We start from the raw sequence: 25,826 nt of genomic DNA, 5'->3' as shown, positions 1-25,826 counted from the left end.
TAAAGGAATACTTAGGTGGCCAGAGTCTATTAACAAAGGCAGTCGGCTTCTTGGATGAACTGCCGGTTAAGGAAACGCTCCCGCCCGCGTCGGGCACTCTGCTCAGCACTCCGGCGGCAGCGTGACTCTGCGTCTGGAGAGGGAATTGGAAGTGGAGAGGGAACTGAATTTTGCCTGACGGGCTCCGGAGAATCTTTGCCAAAACCCACAGACCTCACCCAAATGCAAACCCTGCTCACGAGTGGGAAATGAGGTCAGCAAGTTAGACACAAGGGTGCGGAGTGGGGCCTGCCCCGCCCTGCGGTGGGGTGGGAAAGGCGGCTGCTGCCCGCACCGCACCTTTCCGTCTCTCTGGAGAAGCTGGGGGGGGGGGGGGAACAAAGCCCTTTATCACGGGTTCTGGCAACTCAGCATAGTGAGGAAGCCTCTCCAGAGTCTGAGGTATGGAGGAGGCGTAGACACGCTGCCCACCACGGTGCTCCTGTCAGACTGACAGGTGGAGGACGGAGGCAGGCTTGATGCCAGGCTTTCTAGGAGGTCCTGAGTTCTGTTCTGATGCTCGTCTTTCTGATTCCTTTTTTCAAATTATCTTCAAGTAGCTGCACAAAGGAGTTGCCACTGACAGAGCAGTTTATGAATACAAAACATCTTGATGAGTGTCACTTCGTTCACATTCCCACCCACCCCTCCCACCCCACCCCTGCCCTCACTTTTCTAATCTTCTAGGTTATACTTTGAGGTTTTTGCTGCCATCTCCCCACCCCCCTTCTCCTCTTCGTTTGTCTACCATTTGAGTTCTGAACCCAGAGTTACTTGGACCCTCTGGTCTCACAAGGCACAGGAAGCACTTGGACCAGCAGTGCTCCGTTCCGTCTCAGAGCCAGCCATGGAGTTGTAACTCCTGCACTCAGTAAATGGACTTTCTTACAGCACGGTTCAAATATGCATGCGCACACAGACACACAAATGACTGGCAGATAGCAGTGTCATGTATTAGAAAAATTACCCAGGTCCAAAAGCCTTTGTCTATGATGACAGGGCTCCCCAGGCTGCAGCCACGTGGAGGGGAGGCAGGTCTGTGGCACGTGCCAGGCACACGGATTTATTCATGAGCTTGCAAGCAGTTATTTCCCCCCCCCCTCCAGGAGGCCAGCCTTGCCTTCTAGAAGCCAGGGTTCTCCTCTCCCCACACCTCCCCAGGTTTCCCAGCTCTCAAATGCAGCTCCAAGACAGGCTCCTGGGTCCTAGGAAAACATTTGCATTCTAGGCTGCAATTCTGACAAGATGCTTTTTCCAAGGTTTACGTCTCCGTGAGGCAGAGGCAGTTTTCAGTGACAAGCTCTTTGAAGAAGATCAGGGGCGGAGAGGAGGGAGGTCAGGGCCCGGGGTCAGCAGGGAGCCTTCCAAAGCCCAGCCAAGCCCAGTGAAGAGGAAGCCAGCAGGGGCAGCCGTGGGAAAGCCTGCTGCCGACCCCAAGACTCTTCTGGAAAAGTATCTGCTCAGATTTAATGACAGGAGTCACACATGCTCCTTAAAAAAAATTGCCTTACCAAAATATTTAATTTTCTGACAATCCCCTGAAAAGCAGAGTAGAGATAAAAAAAAAAAAACCTTCATTTCCAGAGACTTAATTAATGCCAAACGAAGTTGTCTAGACACTGACGCCAGTGGAGGCAGAGTGTATTTCAGATTTCAAAATATTTCTAAAGGTTAGTGAACTGTATTAAACAGAATGAATAAATAAGCATCACCCCTGCGGTGTGCGTGAGGCCCTGAAAAGCCCCCAGCACTGCCAGTACAGCCTCTGCGGTCTTCGTGTCTAGCCTTTCTGGTCAGCCATTAGAAATTCCTGCAAACAAGACACCGACCTCTCGGACCCCACCACGAGGTCGGCCAGGCAGTCCTCCAGAGCCGGGCCTGTGGCCGGCTGCCGGATGCGCATTTCTTCTCCAGTCACCGGCCAGCCAGGATGAGAAGCAGCCAGCACTGTGGGGAAAGCGAAGTTGGACCAGATGGTGGTGGTGTGTGCGGACCCAAGCCCTAGTTCTGCGGACACTCACATCCCGGGGTGGTACAGAGGTCACATGGGTTCCACTGGCCCATCCTAGTGTTCACAAGATAAAGATGCACTCAATGGGCATTGGGATTTCCAGCTTTCCTCGAACTCTGATATCTTACTGTTTATTACTTGCCTTTGTGAATTGTTCCAGGCTTCCATTTGGACATAGCCGCATCTGCTTATGAGAGACTCTGGTCAGATCACCCCCTCCGTCGCTCTCCCTCTTCTTACCACCCTGAATCCTTAGCACAGCCTCAGCAGGTTTCCTGATGCAATTTCCATACATGTGTATGAAGCTCCTGGACCCTATTTGCCTTCTTTCACTCTTTCCATTCACCCTTATTCCTTTCTCTAGTACAGGCCCCGGGACCTGTTTTCCATTCATTATTTTATATGAGTGTTGCTTGTTCAGAAGATACACTGTGTCTGTGCACAGAACGGCATACTGAAAATCACTGGAGATTTGCTTAATAGGAGGCGGGGGAGGGGAAGGAGTGGACGGAGCTAACAGGAGAGAGACACGTGTGAAATAGCATGCAGTCTTGTCCCATAAATAAAGCCAGGAAGGAAATCCTCAGCCACACCCCACATCCACCTTTCCCAGACACCTCTACACCTGGCTTGCCGCACAGATCACTGGGAGTTTACATGATGAACCAGCCCTGCCTCAGTGGATGATAACACCGGCTGCTTATTACCGTCACCTTCCTTGTGATGATTGTCACCGGTTCTCACTGGCCGGGGGCGGGGATCCTGCTGGCTGGGTCTCAGGTGGGATTTCTCATGTGGACACCGCCCTTACCTGGACCTCGGTCAAGCAAAGGCTCTTTGCTGGGCTATCTGCACGCAGGAGCTTTGTAAGGTGGGGTGTGGCAGAGCAGCGTGGGCCCCGGGGTGACAGCCCAGGCCTGCTCCCTTCCCCAGACCGGCATCCACGGCCACACTGGCTGTGTTTCACACAGGACGGAAGACACCGAATGACTGCACACGAACCACAACGCACTTCTACCTCTCTTACAAACTGCATGCACTCTGCCCCAAGACCTTCTCTCCCCTCAGCTGGAGGTCAAGTCCAAAGCAGACCCAGGTCCGCATGTGGGTGCATCCAGGACGCTCCTTGGGTCCAGCTCCTCGAATGCCAGCACCTCCTCCCCCAAGGCTTACGAGAAGCCTCCTCTCGTTCCTACACTGAACACAGTGTCTCGGGATGGGCAGCGGCCACCGATGCCATCTTCCCTGCTCCCACAGGAGTCCTGTCCACAGCCACTCACACCTGACGGGCGTGTGCACCAGCTCTTGGACACCGTGGAGTCCACTGGACAGAGGTGGTTTTGCACAGCCCCAGGCATCACCCTCTGCGCTCCTGAGGGACTTTCTGAAATCTCCTTCCACCGTGGACAGTGGCTTGTGTGCAGCAGAGCTGGCTGTCAGTTTGCTTCCTGGATGATAGTGTTTGGAATCAAAAGGCCTCTTCCTCTCCCTCCCCGCATCTCCCTCTCTCTCTCTTCTCTCTCTCATCTCAGGGGGTAGTTTTTTAGGCAACAGAATTATCTCCCCAACTCCGAAGGTATTTTATAAAACCTACTGGAGTTTGTGTATCTGAGAAAAGCCACATTCACAAATTCCCAGGCCAGCGCTCCCATGCCCAGCTTCGTCCTTCTGGCCACAGACGCCGGTGGAAGCAGCTGGTGGCTGCTCTGGGGTATGCTCGGCCCGTGGGGACCTTGTCTCCTTCCAAGGGTCTCAAGCTCACCTCAAATATTTCTCAATATTTCAAGGTTTGAAGTCAAATCCTGGGGATTTCTCAGGGCTGCCTCTGACTCACAGACCCTTCAGTGTGGTGTGGCTTTGTTGGAAAGCTGTCGGAAACTCGAGACCAGTTTGCTGTGTGAAGGGAGCTCCTGGGGGAAGCCCTGTGATGTGGAGCCCATGATGAGCCGTCTCCTCTCGACGTAAAGGACTGTGTGACAGTTTCTCTCCTTTCACTGGTGACAGGTAGGACAAGGCTGAGGGCACCGTCAACACAGCACCGGGAAGTGTCTTCTTCACTCACCCATCACTTCCTATTATTCTACAAAGCACAAAGCTGCCAAACTTCCCGCCGCTGTGTGGGAAGGGGTCTCCGGCTCTGGGTCCCCCTCTGGGCCCTGGCAGACAGCCCAGTCTGTCCATGGCATCTCCTCAGGCCTCTGTTTCCAGATCTGTCCATCTTCCCTCACTGCAGGAAAGATGGCCCACTAGCTTCGTAAGGAAACAGAAGCCATCCTGGCTGTGTCCCCCCGGCTCTGCAGGCGGCCTGCCCGGCTCCGCAGAGCTTTCTTCAGGCTTCTCCCGGGATCACATGGCACGGTGGAGTCCCCTCACCGGCTTCCTCTCTGATTCCTCTGGTGAATGACGCTGGGCTGGACAAAGGGACCCTTGGAAAGGAGGCTCAGTGGACGTTGCGTTGGGAAGCAGCCGGTCTCTGGTGACAGTGTGGATTGCAGTGTGTTTGCCAGGGTAAGTTTCTTGGATGACAACACCACAATATATTCCGTGAGGGTTGGATCCCGCCCAGCTGCATTGCGTTCCTCCCTTCACGCACAACTCACTGATCCACCCAATCAAGTCCTCCGCATTCTGCGTACTATTTCGTCACTCAGAAAATGAGCTGGCTGACATTCTGAGCGCCTCTTCTACGTGGGTGGATTCTAGGGCCTCGGGGAAACGGGCTCGGGGCAGGCTGCGGCGTGATGGCTGAGCAGGTGAGATGTGGGCATCTTCAGGCCACGAATCCATGAGCCTCTCTTGAATGGCAGCCGGGGAGACACTGCGGGGTGAGGAGGAGAAGTGCTTGTGTGATCAGCCTCACGTGGATGACAGTGGGCTCTGGACAAGAAGCTACACCCGCAAATAGAAACTAGTGCATGTTCTCTCTGACTCTGAAGCAAAATGCAAAAATTAAACAAAGAGCTGCACCTGTCTGGCTGCTTCCTGGCGTCTGGTAGAGAGACGAGTAGGTCTGAGAGCAAGGGCTTGGAGAAGGAAACCTTCCGGCTTCAAACGCTCCCTACAATTTTGTGAATTTTACCATTAGTCAGGGTGCTGCTTGGTAATGTCAGAGTAATTGAAATAAAACACTAAACAAAACAAAGGGCAAATGTTATTATAAGAGCCTGGAGACTTACTTGGTAGACAGTATATTACTAGGGAATCTTTTATTAATATTAAAATGTATTTTTTTAAGAAAAATTGCTGCAGTGACCTTGGCAGGTGGTGATGTTAGAATGTCACGGGAACAGTGTTAAGCAAAAATAGTTACAAACTCTGTAAGAGAAATCGTCCACTTACAGATCAAGCGATGTCCATGCAAACCACTCGCAGGATTTGGGTCTCTTCAGGGCAGAGTAATGAAGGGCACCGGGTTGGATATCTGATGGCACCCCCGTTTGTGTGTGCTCCGTCACTCACCGCCACTTCCTCTGCAACCTCGTGATACTCAAATGCGTGTCTCCCCAGCACAGCGAAGAGTGGTTACCTGGCACCTTTTAGAAACAAAAAATCAAGGCTTTCAGGTCATTAGTATTTGAATGAACAAATTAATCAGGCAAAGCCACCCAAAAACTAGAAATGTTTTGAATATGAGGATTCTTTTTCCTTCTGAATAACCCTTTGCAAGCACGCTTACTGAGATGAGAGGCTACAAGGTTAGGTGTAGATGTGCGTGTATATGTGTGTATATGTATGTGTGCATGTGTGTATATGTGTGTATGTGTATATGTGCATCTGTGTATATGTGTATATGTGTGTGTATATATAGGCATGTCTGTATACACACTCGTGTCTGCATTGTGCATACAGACACGTGTGTGTATATATGTGTGTGTATGTGCGTCTGTGTATATGTGTGTATGTGTGTGTGTATATGTGTGTATATGTGTGTGTATATATATGTGTGTGTATATACAGGTATGTCTGTAAACACACTTGAGTTTGCATTGTGCACAGACACGTGTGTGTATATGTCTGTGTATGTGTATATATATGGGCATGTCTGTATACACACTCGTGTCTGCATTGTGCATACAGACATGTGTGTATATGTGTGTGTATATGTGCATGTGTATATGTGTGTGTATATGTGCATGTGTATATGTGTGTGTATATGTGTGTATATGTATGTGTGTATGTGTATGTGTGTGTATATATACAGGCATGTCTGTACACACACTCAAGTCTGCATTGTGCACACAGACATGTGTGTGTATATATGTGTGTGTATGTGCGTCTGTGTATATGTGTGTGTATATGTGTGTATGTGTGTATATGTGTGTGTATATATACAGGCATGTCTGTATACACACTCGAGTCTGCATTATACACACCGACATGTGTGTATATGTGTGTGTGCATGTGCGTCTGTGTATATTATGTGTATATGTGTGTGTATATGTGTGTATATGTGTGTGTATATATACAGGCATGTCTGTATACACACTCGAGTCTGCATTGTGCACACAGACACGTGTGTATATGTGTGTGTATATGTGTGTCTGTGAATATGTGTGTATGTGTGTGTGTGTGTATATATGTGTGTGTGTATATATACAGGCATGTCTGTACACACACTTGAGTCTGCATTGTGCACACAGACACGTGTGTATATGTATGTGTGTATATATGTATATGTGTGTGTATATGTGTGTGTATATATACGGGCATGTCTGTACACACACTCGTGTCTACATTGTGCATACAGACACGTGTGTGTATATGTGTGTGTATATATACGGGCATGTCTGTACACACATTCGAGTCTGCATTGTGCACACAGACACGTGTGTGTATGTGTGTATATATACAGGCATGTCTGTACACACACTTGAGTCTGCACTGTGCACACAGACACGTGTGTATATGTATGTGTGTATATATGTATATGTGTGTATGTATATGTGTGTGTATATATACGGGCATGTCTGTAAACACACTCGAGTCTGCATTGTGCATACAGACACATGTGTGTATATATATGTGTGTGTACACAGGCATGTCTGTACACACACTCGAGTCTGCATTGTGCACACAGACATGTGTGTGTGTATATGTGTGTGTATATATACAGGCATGTCTGTACACACACTCGAGTCTGCATTGTGCATACAGACACATGTGTGTATATATATGTGTGTGTACACAGGCATGTCTGTACACACACTCGAGTCTGCATTGTGCACACAGACACGTGTGTGTGTATATGTGTGTGTATATATACAGGCATGTCTGTACACACACTCGAGTCTGCACTGTGCACACAGACACGTGTGTGTATGTGTGTGTATATATACGGGCATGTCTGTACACACACTCGAGTCTACATTGTGCACACAGACACGTGTGTGTGTATGTGTGTATATATACAGGCATGTCTGTACACACACTCGAGTCTACATTGTGCACACAGACACGTGTGTGTGTATATGTGTGTGTATATATACAGGCATGTCTGTACACACACTCGAGTCTGCACTGTGCACACAGACACATGTGTGTATATGTGTGTGTATATATGTATATGTGTGTGTACACAGGCATGTCTGTACACACACTCAAGTCTGCACTGTGCACACAGACACGTGTGTGTATATGTGTGTGTATATATGTATATGTGTGTGTATATATACAGGCATGTCTGTACACACACTCGAGTCTGCACTGTGCACACAGACACATGTGTGTATATGTATGTGTATATATACGTGTGTGTACACAGGCATGTCTGTACACACACTCGAGTCTGCACTGTGCACACAGACACGTGTGTGTGTATGTGTGTATATATGTATATGTGTGTGTATATATACAGGCATGTCTGTACACACACTCGAGTCTGCACTGTGCACACAGACACATGTGTGTGTATGTATGTGTATATATATGTGTGTGTACACAGGCATGTCTGTACACACACTCGAGTCTGCACTGTGCACACAGACACGTGTGTGCGTGCGTGCGTACGTGCTGGCGTGTCACACAGCGTGCGGCCCCTGTGCGCACCGCGCCGCCCCTCGCTGCGGGCCTCCCGCGGGTGCCGGGGTGCAGGGACGCGCAGCTCCGGGGGAGCGGGGCCCTGCGGCGGCCTGGCAGGAGGCGCCCGCAGCCGCCCGCCCGCCCGGGTCCACTCCAGCGGAAGGACGGTCCCCAGGCTGGGCCAGAACCGGCGCTGCGCCTCCCAGCGTCCAGAGGCCTCCAGCCGGGCGCCCCGGCCAGGCACGCGCTCCTCCGATGCGCTCTGCTCCCTGGCCTCCGCTTTGTGAGAGAAGGCTGTCCTGAGCCGGGCGCCCAGCGGCTCTTCCCGGCGCTCACCAACGGGCGCCCAGCGTGCGCTCGGCCGTGCCCAGAATACCACTGGGCAAGGGGCCTCAAGGCAGTGGGCGGGGCCTCAAGACAGTGGGCGGGGCCTCACAGGCAGTGGGCGGGGCCTCCAGGAAGCAGGCCGGGCCACGGGGCCGCAGGTGGGGCCGGGCTCCTGGAAGAAGGCGTTGGAAGGCCTTGCAGCATGCCAAGCCGAGCAAGCCCCAGGGAGGGCACTGCGGAGCCTTGGGCCATGGTCCCCAGCTGCGTCCTTAGCTGACCAGGTATGAGCTCCAACCATCTGATGGAGGCCAGGTAAAGAGCACAGGAAAAGAAAGAGTGAAAAGTCCTGAAGCTACAGTGTGCTCCCCACATGATCACCAGACCTGGAGCTACAGTGTGCTCCCAATGTGATCACCAGCCCTGGAGCTACAGTGTGCCCACCACGTGATCACCAGCCCTGGAGCTACAGTGTGCCTACCACGTGATCACCAGCCCTGGAGCTACAGTGTGCTCCCCACGTGATCACCAGCCCTGGAGCTACAGTGTGCTCCCAATGTGATCACCAGCCCTGGAGCTGTGCAGTGTGCTCCCAGTGTGATCACCAGCCCTGGAGCTACAGTGTGCTCCCGGTGTGATCACCAGCCCTGGAGCTGCAGTGTGCTCCCCACGTGATCACCAGCCCTGGAGCTACAGTGTGCCCACCACGTGATCACCAGCCCTGGAGCTACAGTGTGCTCCCAATGTGATCACCAGCCCTGGAGCTGTGCAGAGTGCTCCCGGTGTGATCACCAGCCCTGGAGCTGCAGTGTGCTCCCGGTGTGATCACCAGCCCTGGAGCTGCAGTGTGCTCCCCACGTGATCACCAGCCCTGGAGCTACAGTGTGCCCACCATGTGATCACCAGCCCTGGAGCTACAGTGTGCTCCCAATGTGATCACCAGCCCTGGAGCTACAGTGTGCTCCCAATGTGATCACCAGCCCTGGAGCTGCAGTGTGCTTCCCACGTGATCACCAGCCCTGGAGCTACAGTGTGCTCACCAGCCCTGGAGCTACAGTGTGCTCCCCACGTGATCACCAGCCCTGGAGCTACAGTGTGCTCACCATGTGATCACCAGCCCTGGAGCTACAGTGTGCTCCCCACGTGATCACCAGCCCTGGAGCTACAGTGTGCTCACCATGTGATCACCAGCCCTGGAGCTAGTGTGCTCACCATGTGATCACCAGCCCTGGAGCTACAGTGTGCTCACCAGCTCTGGAGCTACAGTGTGCTCACCACGTGATCACCAGCCCTGGAGCTACAGTGTGCTCACCAGCCCTGGAGCTACAGTGTGCTCTCCACGTGATCACCAGCCCTGGAGCTACAGTGTGCTCACCATGTGATCACCAGCCCTGGAGCTACAGTGTGCTCACCACATGATCACCAGCTCTGGAGCTATGCAGAGTGCTCCCCGTGGGATCACCAGCCTTGGAAGGCATCCAGTGAGCAGGGCAGCAGGCAGGATCTGCAAAGAACCACGTCTCAGTCCAGAGTCCTGTGTGGTAAGGGTCCATCACAGTAAGCCAGCAACAACTGGAATGCCCTCCACTGTCCATGTGTGACTGCCCGAGCTGCACGCAGGCCAGCAGTACACGGTTCGTCGGATCAGTACAAATTTCTCCATCAATACAGTATCATAAAGATACCCCAAAACATCAGGGGAGGAGAAATCAACTAAGAGAGATCCATAAGTGACAGGTAGGATGGAGTTGTTGACCAAGACCTTGAGACAATGTCTGAAGTCTGCTCAGTAAGCCACAGGGCCCAATTTACCACGTGCTTGACGGTGAATGGAGAGACCACTTCCCTGGCGAGAGGTGAATGCAAATGTTCAAAGAGCCGGAGAGCAGCTCATGTGTATGGAGAACCGGAAGACGACACATAGCACACCAGAAAACAGCACAGAAAGAGAAAAGAGCTGAAAATGGAAGGACAGCCCTCGGGAAGGAGGGATACTCTCAGATAGTCCAACACGCATGCAGTCAGCATCTCAGCAAGTAAGGAGGCATAACAAAAATTAATAAATAAAAATATCCCTGTGTTCAAGATCCAAGAACCCAGGCATGGATCCCGCAGGAACAAACAACAGAAGACAGTACCCACAGCTAAGTTGTCATGTCATTGTTGAAAAGCAGCAGGGAAGAGAAACACTAGAGCTCACCAGAGGAAAGCCACTCTGCCATCACATAGCAGGACAATGAAGGAAGATGTGAGAAAACATCTGATCAGAAACGGTACATGTCAGGGGGAAGAAAACAGTGATATCTTTAAATACTGGGGAAAATCAACTCAGAATTGCATGTCTAACACACATATATTTTAACAATGGAGGTGAAATGAAGAAATCTTTTTGATGAACAAAAGCGAAGAGAGTTTATCTTTAATAGACCAGAACAATAAGGTAGGTAAAAGAAAGTTGTTCAGATAAAAATGAAATGATATCAGATGAAAATGTGAATCTGTAGGGGGGGGAAGGAATAAAAGGACAACAAATATTGGTTATATCCACAAATTTAAAAATACAATAAAATCATTGTTTAGGGTTAAGATTAATCCTGGACCAACTTCTAGCTAGCGTGGCAAGGGGTGATTTATCTTTTCCAGAGGAACAATGCAACACAGCACATTGGCTGTCCTGGCTTTGGTGTTGAGTAGTAAGACACAGTGATCCAGACCGATGGGGACTGCACTGGTCCAGATGACCACATCCAGGCTGCTACAGGGACAACATGAACCTGCAGAACTGACACGCTCTCCCATAGAGGACACGGCACAGAGGCCACAAGACCCCCAGACCAGTGTGCTGGACAGAGAGGAGCTGCCCAGGGAGCTACCACGTAAATGCTCAGTGTTTCCTCACCCACAGAGGGGAAGTCTGAAGAGAAAACCCCAGCAGGTTAGGGAAGAACAAAATGTCCTGGAAACCTGAAAGTGATCAACTGTTTTCATGTAACTGAGCTGCATCTGGAACAAAGCAGGTTTACAGCACTTGGAGTGTACCCAGCATCCAGCTAAATGTTACTTAGAAGAAACCCATTTTAAATCTAAAATACTAATGTGTCTGTCATGAATAATGGAAAAGGAAAGTCGTACTAACAGTACCAAAAGAAAGCTGGAGTGCCTAATTTAATATCACACAAAGTAGATTTTAAGAAGAAAACATTATTAAGGAAAAGAAGATAATTTCATGATAAAGAAGAGCTCGGTACATTAAATTACACAATTAGAAAAAGATTATGGCTTTAAGTAATAGACCTTCAGAAAACGTGAATCAAACTCTAAACATAATTCCAAGGAGAAATGGAGGAATCTACAGTTATATTCAGAGCTCACTCTCTCTCTCCCTCTCCCTCTCCCCTCCTTTTCTCTTTGATAGAGTTCATAGAAAGTCAGTAAGCCCATTGAAACTGGAGCATTTCCTTTAGCCAACGTGAACTAACTGGCATTTGTAGAACACTGTTTGACAACTGAAGAATGCTCATTCAAAATACACCAGGGACATGTACCAAGTCAGTCCACAGTCCAGTTAAAAACCATGCCTACATGTACTTAGCAGGACTCAAGAATACAAAGTTCATTCCTTGAGCATAAGAGAATTAAGCAGAAATCAATTATAGAAAGACAACTAGAACATCTTCCCATACTTAAAAATAAAGTATGTTTCAATGGTACGTGTATCAACAAAGAACCAAAAGATTAACCATAAAGTTATAGGAACTGAGTGGATGTTAACTCACAACTTACGTGGGTGAGATACAGCCAAAGCAGTAGGTAGAGGCAAAGTCATAGTACTACATGCTGATAGCAGAGAAGAACAAATGTCTCAAATCACTCTCTGTAGCGCTTGCCCTGAGAAAATGAAAGAAGACTGGAGGTATGGCAGTGATGAGGCACCTGCCTAGCAAGTGGCTCTGTGTTCAAACCCCAGCTCTGCAAATAAAGGAGAGAAAGGAAAGGAAGAAAAAGGAAGGAAGAGAGGAAGGGAGGGAGGGAAGAAGGGAAGGAAGATAAAAGGATTTTAGAAAAATACCACTAAAACCAAAGGCTAGTTCTTTACGATCAGTAAGATGGCAAATCCATTGCCAAACTAAGCAATATGTGTATGTGCACACACACCAAAAAACTAAGAGTAATGTTATTGATAAAGCATCTATATATAATAAACTAATATTATAAGCAACTGTACAGAAATAAGTTGAAGCTGGGCGCCAGCAGCTCACATCTGTAATCTTAGCTACTCAGGAGACTGAGACCTGAGGATCACAGTTGAAGCCAGCCCAGGCAAGAAAGCCCATGAGACTCTTCTCTACAATAAACTACTCAGAAAAAGCTAGAAGTGACACTGTGGCTCAAGTGGTAGAGCACTAGCACTACCACTCTCAGGGACAGTGCCCAGGCCCAGAGTTCAAGCCTCAGAGCTGGCAAAAAAAAAGTTCAAAAAGTTGAATGAAAAAGGACTTTTTATTTTTATGTCAGTCCCAGGGCTTGAACTCAGGGCCTAGGCACTATCCCTAAGCTTGTTCATTCAGAGTTAATGTTCTACCACTCTGACTACAGTTCCATTTCTGGCTTTGGGTGGTTAGTTGAAGATACTCAGACTTTCCTGCCCGGGCTGGCTTTGTACTAACACCCTCAGATCCCAGCCTCCTGAGCAGCTAGGATTACACGTGTGAGCCACCGGCACCTGTGAAAAGGCAATAAATTATAAAACAAACTATAAAATTCACAAACTATTAAACTTAGAAAGGAATAGATCACCTCAAATTCCTTGTGTCTTTTAAGGAAATTGAATGTTTTAAAAGCTTCTAACAAAGAAATTCTAGGCCCAGGGCTGGGAAGGTGGCTCAGTGGTAGAGCGCTTGCCTTGCATGCATGAGGCCCTGGGTTTGATTCCTCAGCACCACATAAGCAGAAAAAAACTGGAAGTGGCGCTGTGGCTCAAGTGGTAGAGCACTAGCCTTGAGCTGAAGAGCTGAGGGACAGTGCCCAGGCCCAGAGTTCAGGCCCCACGACTGGCAAAAATAAATAAATAAATAAATAAAGTTCATGATTTTCAGACATTAATTAAAAATATTTAAAAAAAAAAAAAGAAAGAAATTCTAGGCCCAGAGGCTTCATTGGTGAACAATGCAAAGCACTTATCCCAATTCAACCTAAAATTCCCTAGGAAGTGGAGGAGAGAGGAGGAGGAGGAAAGAGGAAGAGAGAGGAAGAGGAGGAGGAGAGAGGAGGAGGAGAGAGATGAGGAGGAGGAGAGAGGAGGAGGAGAGAGGAGGAGGAGAGTGGAGGAGGAGGGAGAGGAGGAGTGGGGAGAGGAGGGGAAGGGGAGGTAGAGAAGGGAGAGGAGGAGGGGGAGAATAGGGGAAGGAGGAGGGAGAGGAGGGAGAGGAGGACAAGGAGGAGGGGGAGGAGGAGGAGAGGAGGGGAAGGAGGAGGGAGAGGAGGAGGGGGGAGAGGAGAGGGAGGAGGGAGAGGAGGAGGAGGGAAGGAGAGGAAGGGGAGGAGGGAGAGGAGGGAGAGGAGGAGGAGGGAGAGGAGGGAGAGGGGGAGGAGGGAGAGAAGGAGGAGGAGGAAGAGGAGGAGCACGTTTCAGTGTGCCACCTCAGAGCATCAGCACCCTTGCAACAAAACCAGCCTGAGAAAAGACAGGACAGGCCACAGCTCCCATCAGCACTGGACCACACTCCCAAAGCCTTCTATACATCACATGCACCATTGCATACAAGTGAAGTCAGTCTCACTCCAAGAAATCAAGGGAGACTTAGTATTTAAGAATCAATTAGGATGACCCCATGAACAGATTGAAACAGGAAATGCCAATGGCTCTCTATGCAGCAGCGGCTGACAACATCTTACATTTATTTCTGACAATTATCTCAACAGACCCAAGAGAGAGGGAGCCGAGTAACCAGTAAAACGGACCCATGGAAACCTAGGGCACACCTGCACATATCGGACCCGTGGAAACCTAGGCCAGCACCTGCACATATCGGACCCGTGGAAACCTAGGCCAGCACCTGCACATGACGGACCCGTGGAAACCTAGACCAGCACCTGCACATGACAGACCCGTGGAAACCTAGACCAGCACCTGCACATGACAGACCCGTGGAAACCTAGGCCAGCACCTGCACATGACGGACCCGTGGAAACCTAGACCAGCACCTGCACATGACAGACCCGTGGAAACCTAGGCCAGCACCTGCACATAACGGACCCATGGAAACCTAGCCCAGCACCTGCACATGACGGACCCGTGGAAACCTAGACCAGCACCTGCACATGACAGACCCGTGGAAACCTAGGCCAGCACCTGCACATATCGGACCCGTGGAAACCTAGGCCAGCACCTGCACATGACGGACCCGTGGAAACCTAGGCCAGCACCTGCCCATGACGGACCCGTGGAAACCTAGACCAGCACCTGCACATGACGGACCCGTGGAAACCTAGGCCAGCACCTGCACATAACAGACCCGTGGAAACCTAGCCCAGCACCTGCACATAACAGATCCATAGAAACCTAGGCCAGCACCTGCACATAACAGACCCGTGGAAACCTAGACCAGCACCTGCACATGACGGACCCGTGGAAACCTAGGCCAGCACCTGCACATAACAGACCCGTGGAAACCTAGACCAGCACCTGCACATGACGACCCGTGGAAACCTAGGCCAGCACCTGCACATAACAGACCCGTGGAAACCTAGACCAGCACCTGCACATGACGGACCCGTGGAAACCTAGGCCAGCACCTGCACATAACAGACCCGTGGAAACCTAGGCTACACCTGCACATAACAGACCCGTGGAAACCTAGCACAGCACCTGCACATGATGGACCCGTGGAAACCTAGGCCAGCACCTGCACATGATGGACCCGTGGGAACCTAGACCACACCTGCACAAAACGGTGGAAAGTGAACGCATCCTCCGGAGTTAGGAAAAGGCAAGCCGTCTCCCCTTCCTAACTCTGCTCCTCAAGGTCTATTAACATTTCCTAGAATACTCGGGCTGCAGAAGGACAAAAGTCAATGGCAAAATCAATCTTCTTTCCATATGCTCTCAACAAACAACTAGAAAGCCAAACAAATACAATACCATCTGCGTGCTCCAAAGAACGGTCTCACTAGGTAGCCTAGGCTAGCCTCAAACTCCAGATCTTCCTGCCTCAGCCTCCCCAGGGCTGAGATTAGAGATGTGGGCCACCATGCCCGGTGCAAGTCTTCTGTTCACAATGGAACTAAATTCAAAATTGATGCCAGTCAATTAATGTAAAGCACCTGACATGCATGAAGAGGCCTGACTGACAGCCGGAGTCCAGCAGTGGGTAGGCTGCCCTGGTTAACCCTCATCCATGCATTTATTCATCCATTCATTTATTCTACAATTGTCTGTGGAAATCAGAATGGCTGGAGAGAGCCACCGGTGGGAGGAGACGCGAGGCTTTGCTCTCTGGGCTGAGTGGAGCAGGCGGGGCAGCCAGGTGGACTGGCAGGCGAGGGATACGTTCCAACAAGTCTGTGCGAAGGAGCACTGGGCTGAGCATGGGGAGAACGTGGGGGAGACGCGGGAATCTCGCTTGCGCTCCAGGCTGTCCTGTGGTCACAAAACGTCTGCCTTCCGCATGGACAGCCTTGGGCAGCGAGGACAGCTCAGCCTGCTAGAATCCGGGCCCTCCACGCTTGCGGCCAGGCGTTGGTCTCTGATGGAGGCCCCAGGGAACCACGAATGATCCGCCATGTCGGGCAAGGGCAGACGCAGCTTTCTAAACTGTTCCGACCTGGGCTGTTGTGCTTTCATCATGCATGGCAAACCGAGAGCGCCTTTAGCTAATCATCAGTTCTGCTCTGGACGAGACCGGCATGTGACCACAGGGACGACAGCCTGGAATGGGATCCGTAAAGCCAAGCTCCGGCAGATGCCAAAAACCCAGCCTGGCAACCATCTGTCAAGGACACGTCCTCTTGCTGATAGAAGGCGGTCCAGCCCTTGCTGCGGAAGTCCACACATGGAGTTGGGCACGTGGGCCCTGGGTAAGCAGATGAGGGCACCCACTACAGCATTATGGCATCATGCTGGCTCTCCAGGCAGAGCAGTGTCAGAGATAGGGGATGGTGCCCTCGCCTGAGGGAGCAGAGGCTGCGTTTCTAGCCCCTGTGGACCTTGTATGCTCGGGTGGGGCGCAGATGAGCATCAGAGACCTTGAGAAGGTCTGAGAACATTTTGGACATTAAGCTTGCAGGACCCCTGTCTGCACCAGCCCCCAGTCTGCACCCACACTGCCCCAGACCCCAGGTCACACCCGGAGCCTTCTGTAGATCTCCCGCGAGCAGCAGGAATCACGGCTGTTGGCAGAATGCTTGGCCAGCTCTCAGAAACACTGTGTTTGCTGCTGGCCCCCGCAGGACCTGTACACCCTCGCTACACAGAGCGGTGAAATGCCACACCGACTTACAACTCCCAGACGCCTGGGCGGGCTCACCTCTCCAGTTCCAGCAGCTGGGCACCTTGTCTCCCAGCAGGGCTGAAACGCACACTTTAGTATCAGAGCTGAGCTCCCTGGGCATGGCTGTCTAAATTCCACCCTCTGATCTCTGCACAGGTGTGGGCTGTGTGTCCCCCTGGCTGGCAGCAGAGGGGCCCACGGGACAAATGGTCAGGAAAGCAAAAGTTCACAGCTCAGCTTGCCAGGGCGACTTAAAAGAGGGTTCTCAATTTCCATAATTCACAGCCGGTCAGGTGAGCGGACTTACTCTGGGATTCGCCAGGGAGCTGAGTTAGGAGAACACAGAGACCACGAGACGAATCTGAGTTGTGTGTTTTGTTCTCCTTAGGGTGTTGGGCTGTTTGATAATTCTCACTCGAGCAGGTGGAGGCTAATTCTTCCCCCGCTTGAAGCATGAGAGGTGCTTAGTGCTTTGCCTCTAACAAATAGAACAGGATGAAGCACCAGGGGTTGTTGACCCTGGCTCAAGGGCATGGCTGGTTCCTTCTTACTCTTCCTCTAGCTCCTCCTCCTCCCCTTCTCAGTCCCTCCTGCCTCCAAGCTGATGACTGCCAATTTCAGAGCTCCTGTAGTGCCCAGATACCAGCCCCGCCCACAGCCACCAGGGAAGCCAGGAAGGCCTGCAGCCCAGCTTGTCTCCTGCCGGGTTCAGCGGATTCACAGGAGACTTCAGCGAAGTCTCTCCCCAGCTCCTGACTCCGTCACGTCACACACTGGAAACAGAAATGGGAAATACACTCTTGTGGAGGGGACCTTGTTTCTTGGACCTCGTTTCATTGGCAAGCAGCCTGCCAGTGTGGGGTTCATGACGCGCACCCCAGGAGAAGTAGAGCGAGGGCTAGGCCTGGAGGCAGGCCGGGTGCCACGGCTCAGGCATCAGTGCAGTGTGAGCAAGCCTTGAGTGCTTCCCTTCGCTCCGTTGCTTCGCGGTTGACAGCCCGGGTGCACTCAGGTCGGGGGAGATCGGATCTGGTGGTCTTCGGCCCCTCAGCCGTAGGACCTCGGTGCCCAGGCAGTTGTAGGGAGGGGGCTTGACACACAGGCAGGCATGCCGTGGAAATGTGGGCCACACCGCAGGGCCCCCAGGCCGGGGAGGGGCTTCCTCCACAGGATCCCCCGCCCCCCAGGGCTTTCTTCTCATTCCACCCCCCAGGGCGAAGCTCAGGGAGGTCCCTGCCACACAAGGTCTTTGCTGCTTGGCGGGGCCCTGGTGAGGCTCCTGCGGCCTGGCATCGGAGACACCCGGGCTGGGAGACCCTCAGCCAGGGCTCAGAGGACAGAGGCGAGCTGAACGCTCGGCCAGTCGTCAGTCGGACAGGCCTGTCCCACCGGGAGCACGGCCGTGCCTCCTGATTGGCTGTCCATGGAAATGCACACTGGCATGCCACGGGGCAGGGGCAGGTCCCAGGCTCCGGCCGGAAGACCACGTGGGCCTGGAGAGTGGGCCCAGGCCCCACTCAGCTCAGGCCACTTCCAAGCCAGGAATCGGGTACAGCCTCCCCTGTGTCTGAACTGTTAAGAGAGAGGATGGTAGAAATTTGGATACACACCTGTGGAGTCCCACGTGTCCTCCCAGGCCTCGAAGACTACTTCCTCCTGCGAGTACGCAGGATGCCCTGGGAGCGAACACCAAGGGGCATGGGGAGGGGAATATCACTCTCTGACAGAGGAGGAAACGGCGGCTGGAAGAATGTAAGGTGCTTTCCAGGGGGAGCTGGCAGGAGGGCGTCCTCCCGGGAGGACGGGCAGAGCGGAGCAAGGGAAGCACCCCCCCCCCACCCCTCCGCTGTGACCGCCAGGACCTTCCAGCCCAGGCAGGAGACAGGGTTGCCCAGACCTGCTGACGGATCTTGCCTCTGCCGTGGGGCACAGAGGGAGGGCACCACAGGCCTGGGCGTTCAGGGTACTGAGCAGCGCCCTCGTTTCTAACCCGTGGGTTCCAGCAGCCTCTTCCTCCAGTTGTACTAGACATGGGTGTCTGGGACGTCTTCCATGTCCCCCTGTCAGGGAAGAGGGGGACCCAAAGTCACACCGGGCAGGCCCCGAGACAGAGGCCACACGCCTGGAGATGAACTCGCAGGGTCTCCTGCACCGGCAGATCCTCCCTGTCCTCTTCCTCTGCTATTCTGAACGGTGATGGCACACATCTCAACAGCACCAACGTTCGAGTTTTCAACAATTTGCTGGAAATTGATGGAAGGAAACATTGATTTTGAGTGAGAAAAGGAGAGAAAAGGTCTGGGGGAGGTGAGACTATTTTCCTATACATGGAGCCAAAGGAGGATTCCTAGGGAAACATCCTTTAAAGAATTCATCTTGCTGGGCACAGGTGGCTCATGCCTATAATCCTAACAACTCAGGAGGCTGAGATCTGAGGATCGAGCTTCAAAGCCAGCCTGGACAGGAAAAGCCCATGAGACTCTTATCTCCGATTAACCACCAGAAAACCAGAAGTGGTGCTGTGGCTGAAGTGGTAGAGCACTCGCCTTGAGCTGAAGAGCTGAGGGACAGCGCCCAGGCCCAGAGTTCAAGCCCCACAACTGACAGGAAAAAAAGAAAAAGAAAGCAATCTTAGCAACACTGAGCCACCTCCACTGCCCCTCATCCCGCTCCCGTGTGGTGGTCAGCGTGTGTGCCTATTTCTTATTGTCCCGATGAGGCACCGTGACTCTTGTGCTCCTCTCTTCTGCCAAGTGGAAAATCCATGGGGACAGGAGCGTGTCTGTTTTCTTCCCCCTGATCGCTGCCCCCCATCACTTTTCTTTTCCATCTTCAAATCACCCAAGGCCAGCCTGGTGCTTTGCACTGTCCCCTCCCCAATAAATACTTTCTGCACATTAATTCTTTCAAAATGCTTAAATTTCACCAGTGGCAACAGTAACCTTCTAAGTGTAATACTCACGAACCACAATTCACTGAATATTTTCTAGAGTGTGTACCCAACAAATGGGAGGCTGGGGGGCCTCAGCTGTAACTTGTCTTTCCACCTGCCTTCTGTTCTACAAATAAAACTTGTCAGCTCCCATAATCAACAGTCTCCAGGTGAATTTAGTCATTTGGGGTCCTGGGTGTTTTGTTTTTTTTTTAAATAACACCTGCAGAACAATCATTAGAACCTGATTAATCCTGTCTCTCCTAAAAAATTAAATATACCTTCTAAAAAGCTGGAATGTGCTTAGGGTGATTAATTTTCAGACCATCCTAAGAAGGGGGTTGTATGGCTAAATATGTACCCATATATATACTAGAAAAAATTGTGTGCGCACGTGTGTGAGTTCAGCTTCAGATGCCCATTCACTTCGTTATGTGTGTTTGTACATGTGTGTGTATGTGTTCATATTTACTAAACTAGAAGTGATGAGACTGAGGGAAAAATTCAGAAGCATATGTTACTTTACAGCTCAGGCAGACATGGGTTCTGAGATTCCGTTACCCTGTACCAATAGATGTCGGAGGGATGTGGTGTGCTGTTGTGGAGAGGCAGGTGTGGTCACAGTTAGGAATATGATCAAAATAGTTTATGCATGTGTGTGAACATGGAACAGGGAAGCTCTGGAGGTTGGTTTGGGATGCGGGAAGGAGATGGGGCGGGCGGGGCTGATCAAGGTAGCGAATGCGTGTGTGAAGACATCAATGCACGCACAGACAGGAGCGCTGCATTAAAAAGTAAACGACAAATGAACAAGCAGAAAGTAAGAGTGTGAGAGTGGCCTTCCTGTTCAACAGTGGTGTTGTGTTGAGCGGGCGCCTGTGGGTGATGCCGGCCTGCGCTCCTGCCTTGAGCCACGCGACGCTCCCTCCAGTGGCCGCAGAGCAGGCTGCAAAAGGCAAAATCGTGGAACGTTTGGCTTGCGGGACCCATGCCCCTGTGGCCCTTGCTCAGTGGTTGAAACCCAGCGCCAGGCCGTCCGTCCATGCGGAAGGCCAGGGCAAAGGGGCAACTCCAGCTCCGTGGCTGCTGGGAGCTGAAGGCAGCCCGGTGCAGACCCCCCACGCGCAGGCACACACACCCATCTGCTGACCCATCTGCCGACTCGGGCTGATCACCACTCAGAGCTAAGGACACGAGGTAAATGGGCGAAACTCTTTGTCCGTTTCCTTCTCAGGAGTGCGGTGACCACTGTGGCTTCTGCGTGAGGCTGCTGATGAGGATGATGGAATTAATGCACGCTGCGCTCCGGAGACCGCGCCACCGGCTAGCGAGCGCCGGGCATGAGCTCTGCTGCCCTCACCACCGCTGCCAGTCAAAGGAGAATGCGTGAGTGTCCACCACACACGTCCCCACGCACTCTGCTAAGGTAGCTGGACCTCTTATTCTGTGATGAAACACCCAACAGAATAGAAGGAGAAAGGGTGATTTGGGCTTGGTTCCAGAAGTTTCCATCGGTCCCGGCTGGCCCCTCAATGCTGAGCCCATGGGGAAACAGAACGTCTCAAAGTCAGGAGTGTGTGGCAGAGGCCACACGGTGGACAAGAAGCAGGGGAGGGAACCAGGACCAGGTGTGCCCTTCAAAGGCACAGCCTCAGAGAGTGGCCTTCCTCTTCCCACTGGGGCCTCCCAAAGTACGCCATGGCTGGCAACCACGCCTTCAACATGGAGCCCGCAGCACACTGCACATGCAACCCGTAGCCCGTATGGAGCTCGCTCTCTGTCCCTCTCTGTCCCTCCCCCTCTTTTCTGAGATACCTGTCTTTGTCACTTCAATGACACAAAAAGGGAAGGAAAGGCTGAATCTGTCCCCAGTGATGTCACGGTGCGCCCCGATTTCCACCCCTGTGATGAATGGAGAGGCTGCGGCAGGCAGGCGGGGGCCAGCTGGCTCCTGCTCAGTTTCCCTTCTGCCCTCCAGAGCCAGAGCCATTGCAGGTCGAAAGGGAAACTGATCTGGCCGTCTGGGGCCGTGGAGCTGCACACAGATTCATCTTAATTAAGACAAACTCAGTTTCAATCAGAATACCGATTCTTTATCCATTTCAAGCAAATTAGAAAGAAGCAGATTTTTTAAATTCCCAAATGAAGAAAGGGGCCAGGGAGCCTGCGACTCCCTCCAACCAGGCGCGGGTCACGCCATTTGTGGACAATTAGGGAAATAGGGCCGATGACAGTGCCCAGCCACACTAGGGCGGTGGCACTGGCTAGACTGACTGCAGGACTTTGTCACACTCAACCTGAGCGGAAGGTGTGAGGCTTGTGCCTGGGCTTAGAACTGAGATGCGTTACCCCTTCTTGCGCCAGCTCCCCTGCGCTGTCTCCGCAGTGCCTCTGTGTTCTTCTGCGAATGAGTGATCATCTGCAGGAAGGATGCGGAATCAGGAATGGCTCAGCGGGCGCAGGCTTCGGCACAGCTCTCTTCCTCCCCTTGGCCCTGCTCAGTGCTCACTGGGGTCCATGTCCTGGAGAAGCCCCGCTCCAGGGACCAGGCGCCAGGCTCCGGCTCTGGAGAGCAGTCAGCACACGTTTTGGATCTCCAAGCAACCCTCAGGGCCTTGTGGTGGTTGGCCAGCCCTCGCCAACCCTTGGTGTTCATCTGGACGCTCCCCACAGTCCCACGCTGTCGTGGCCATGGCTGCTAGGAGGTGAGCTCACAAGCTACAGAGGCTCCTTGCCTGGAGCACTTGTGGAGAGACCAAAGTGGTCACTGATCTCCATGGGCAAAGGAGGAGGAAACCAGTGAACTGTCATGGCATCAGCCTCTGCCCTGACGGACAACTGAGCGACCCTGGGTCAGGGGCTCCACCTGGCACCAAAGCCACCTCACTCACAGTCCCGCGTACGCTCCCCTGGCTGTCACCTGGAGCAAGGTGTGTCGAGTGTCTGGCACTCCAGCCTCGGGGGCCTGGAACGCGGGCCCTGGGACCCAATGCAGCCGACGGTGGGGAAGTGACAAGGATCTTCTCAGTAGAGCAGCTGGGGGGAGGACGCAAGACGTATTTTCTCAATGGTTGGGTGAATGATTCCACTACCTGTGGAACGTCGGAACTGTGGAATACTACACAGGAGTAGAAGGGAGCAAACTATGAATTCACCTAACAACCTGGAAGGATTTATGAACTGCGTGGGGCCAATCTCAAAACATCGCATCCTTGATGATTCAGTGTAAATGACATTCTCCAGATGATGAGCTGGGTGAGCAAGGGTGGTGTGCGTCAGATGATGAGCTGGGTGAGCAAGGGCGGTGTGTGTCAGATGATGAGCTGGGTGAGCAAGGGCGGTGTGGGTCAGATGATGAGCTGGGTGAGCAAGGGCGGTGTGGGTCAGATGATGAGCTGGGTGAGCAAGGGCGGTGTGCGTCAGATGATGAGCTGGGTGAGCAAGGGCGGTGTGCGTCAGATGATGAGCTGGGTGAGCAAGGGCGGTGTGCGTCAGAAATCAGCGGAGACAGAGCCAAGGTGCTCGCCTCTCTGGGGAGGGCGTGCGGCCTGGCCACCAGGCACCTACACTGCAGAGCAGCCCCGGGCCACCCCTGGTTTCTGTGCTTCAGCTACGTAAACGTGGGTGGCCGGGGTCCCCCATCAGCGCTCTCGTGACTCCTGAGACGTTGTCGCCCAGCGCTGCAGCCACGGCCGGGCCCTGCTTCACGTCCTCAAAGAGGCTGGGGATTCACTCCTGACATGGCATGCATCCTCATCCTCGAGACAGGAGGGCTGCCTATGCCAGACAGGCAGATAGAAACAGGGAGGGGGAGAAAGAAAGCGGGTGCTTGCTCTTCAATGGGCTCCTCCACATTCATGCATTGAAAACTTAATCCCCTGTGTAACCGAGCTGAGAGGTGCACACTTCCGGGTGCTCGAGTCCCAGGCTCTGCCCCCATGCAGGCCCCACGCCCTCACCAGACGGATCCCAAAATGAGCTGAGTTCAGGCACCTTCCCTGCCTCAGTCTCTCGTGCGTGTCCCCTGGTGCCCTTCGGCCCTGGGGTAGAGCAGCGAGTAGCCTGCTGACTGGACTTTCCATCTCCTAGAAATAGAATCTACTTCTTTGTTTGTTTTTGCTTTTTTTAATTTAAATTTTACTGTAAAGGTGATGTACAGAGGGGTTACAGTGACATAAGTTAGGTAATGAGTACATTTCCTTTGGAACAGTGTCACCCCTCCCTCTTTTTTCCACTTTAACCCCCTCAAGCCCCTTTCCCCCGAAGCTGTATAGCTCATTTCCAGCAGTGTCTGGTGGGTTTCACTGCTGACTTGGCTCACGCTTTGTCCCACTGTTTCTGTGGTTTCTGTGCTTCCCCTCCCCCTCCCCGAATGAGATCAACTTACATATAAGACAAAGGAAATAAAAAACAGTGACAAAAGGGAGTAAAGCTGAACGAAAAAGAAAGAACTGCAAATAGTACAATAAAAAACCTCTGGTTTCCATTTCTTGGAGTTCATTGCGATAAGCCTCATTTTATATGGTCATATGCACATAGCTCTTGAGCTATTGTGATCCTCTCCTAAGAACATCCTTCTTTGTTTTCGCTGTACAATGCTTAGACTGCTGTTTAATTAATCATGTCCAAGTGTAATTATTTGTCTTTTACTACCCTTTGGATTAACTTGTAGATTTATAGATATATGCTAGTTTTCACAAATGAGGGTAAACAGGGAGTCTATGTTTCTTTGGGTCTGGCTTACTTCACTTAATAGGATTCAAGTTTTTCCATTTCCTTATGAGGGGGCGATGTCATTCTTTCTGATGGAAGCATAGCATTCCACTGTGTATATATACTGCATTTTCTTGATCCACTTATCCACTGAGGGGGTTGATTCTGTATCTTAGCTAAGCTTTTCAGAGTGGCTGAACAAGTTTATATTCTCACCAACAGTGTAGTAGCGTTCCCATTTGGCCTCATCCCCTCAAGCATCTGTTGTTATTAGTTTTCGTAATAATGGGCAATCTAACTGGGGTGAGGTGGAATCTCAATGTTGTTTTGAGTTGCATTTCTTTTACGGCATTTTATCATGTGTCTATTGGCCATTCTGAATTCTTCTTCTGAGAAGTCTCTCTATTTTTTTGAGAGGAAAAAATGTATTTTTATCATTAGCCAGCTGGACTCAGTTTAGATGATTCCGGTTTTGTTGGCAACACCTAAAGCATCCTAATCAGGAGCCAGTGGAACATGGACCTTCTCCTCTCCATCAGATCTGGTCAGGGTATTGACCTTTGCCACATCGGTATCACAGAGCTTCTTCACAGCCTGTCTGATTGGATGCTTGTTGGCTTGACATCCGCAGTGAGCACAAGTGTGTTGTTGTCTTCTATCTTCTTCGTGGCCGACTCGGTGGTCAGGGGGAATGATGATAACAGGGTGGGCAGGCTAGTTTCTCCTCTGAGCACTCTTCCCAGGGTATTTGGGAGGTCTCCAGAGCCACACACCTTGGGCTGCCAAAAGGTGGGTGAAGTGCGGATCTTCCTCTTTTTGCGGCTGTAGACGCCTTTCAGCACCACTTTCTTGGCCTTTAAAGCCTTCTCCTTGGTTCTAGCTTCAGGAGGGGCAGAAGCTCCCTTCTTTGGTTTCAGTGCCATCTTAGTGACAAAAACAAAACGAAGAGGAGTCTCTCTTTAAATCTTTAGTCCACTTATTGATAGGGTTGTTGTTTCTTTGAGGATTTGTTTTTTTGGGGTTTTTTTGAGCCCTAATTATATTCCAGATATCCTGATGTATAGCTAGTAATGATCTTCTCCCAAGCTGTGGACTTTCTATTTACCTTGTTAGCTATGTCTTTTGCCATGCAGAAACCCTGCAGTTTAATGCAGTTTAATGCAGTCCCATTTATCCAGCCTTTCTTTGATTTGTTGTGTTTCAGGTTCTTTATTTAAGAAGTTTCGACCTGTGCCAAGGAGCTGTAGTATTTCCTCTATCTCTTCCTGTAACATTTTCAGGGTATCTGGTCTTACATTGA

General features: G+C 51.6%; 1 pseudogene; it reads right to left on the bottom strand.

Annotated features, from left to right (window-relative positions):
* Positions 1-24,982: 24,982 nt before the first annotated feature.
* Positions 24,983-25,449, bottom strand: LOC122124979 (annotated as a pseudogene).
* Between the last annotated feature and the right edge of the window lie 377 nt (positions 25,450-25,826).

This window comes from Dipodomys spectabilis, unplaced genomic scaffold (genome assembly GCF_019054845.1).
Source record: "Dipodomys spectabilis isolate Male_0828 unplaced genomic scaffold, ASM1905484v1 ptg000257l, whole genome shotgun sequence".
Classification (NCBI taxonomy): Eukaryota; Metazoa; Chordata; class Mammalia; order Rodentia; family Heteromyidae; genus Dipodomys; species Dipodomys spectabilis.
Note: the sequence above shows the minus strand (reverse complement) of the source record. Positions and strands in the feature narration are given on the sequence as shown.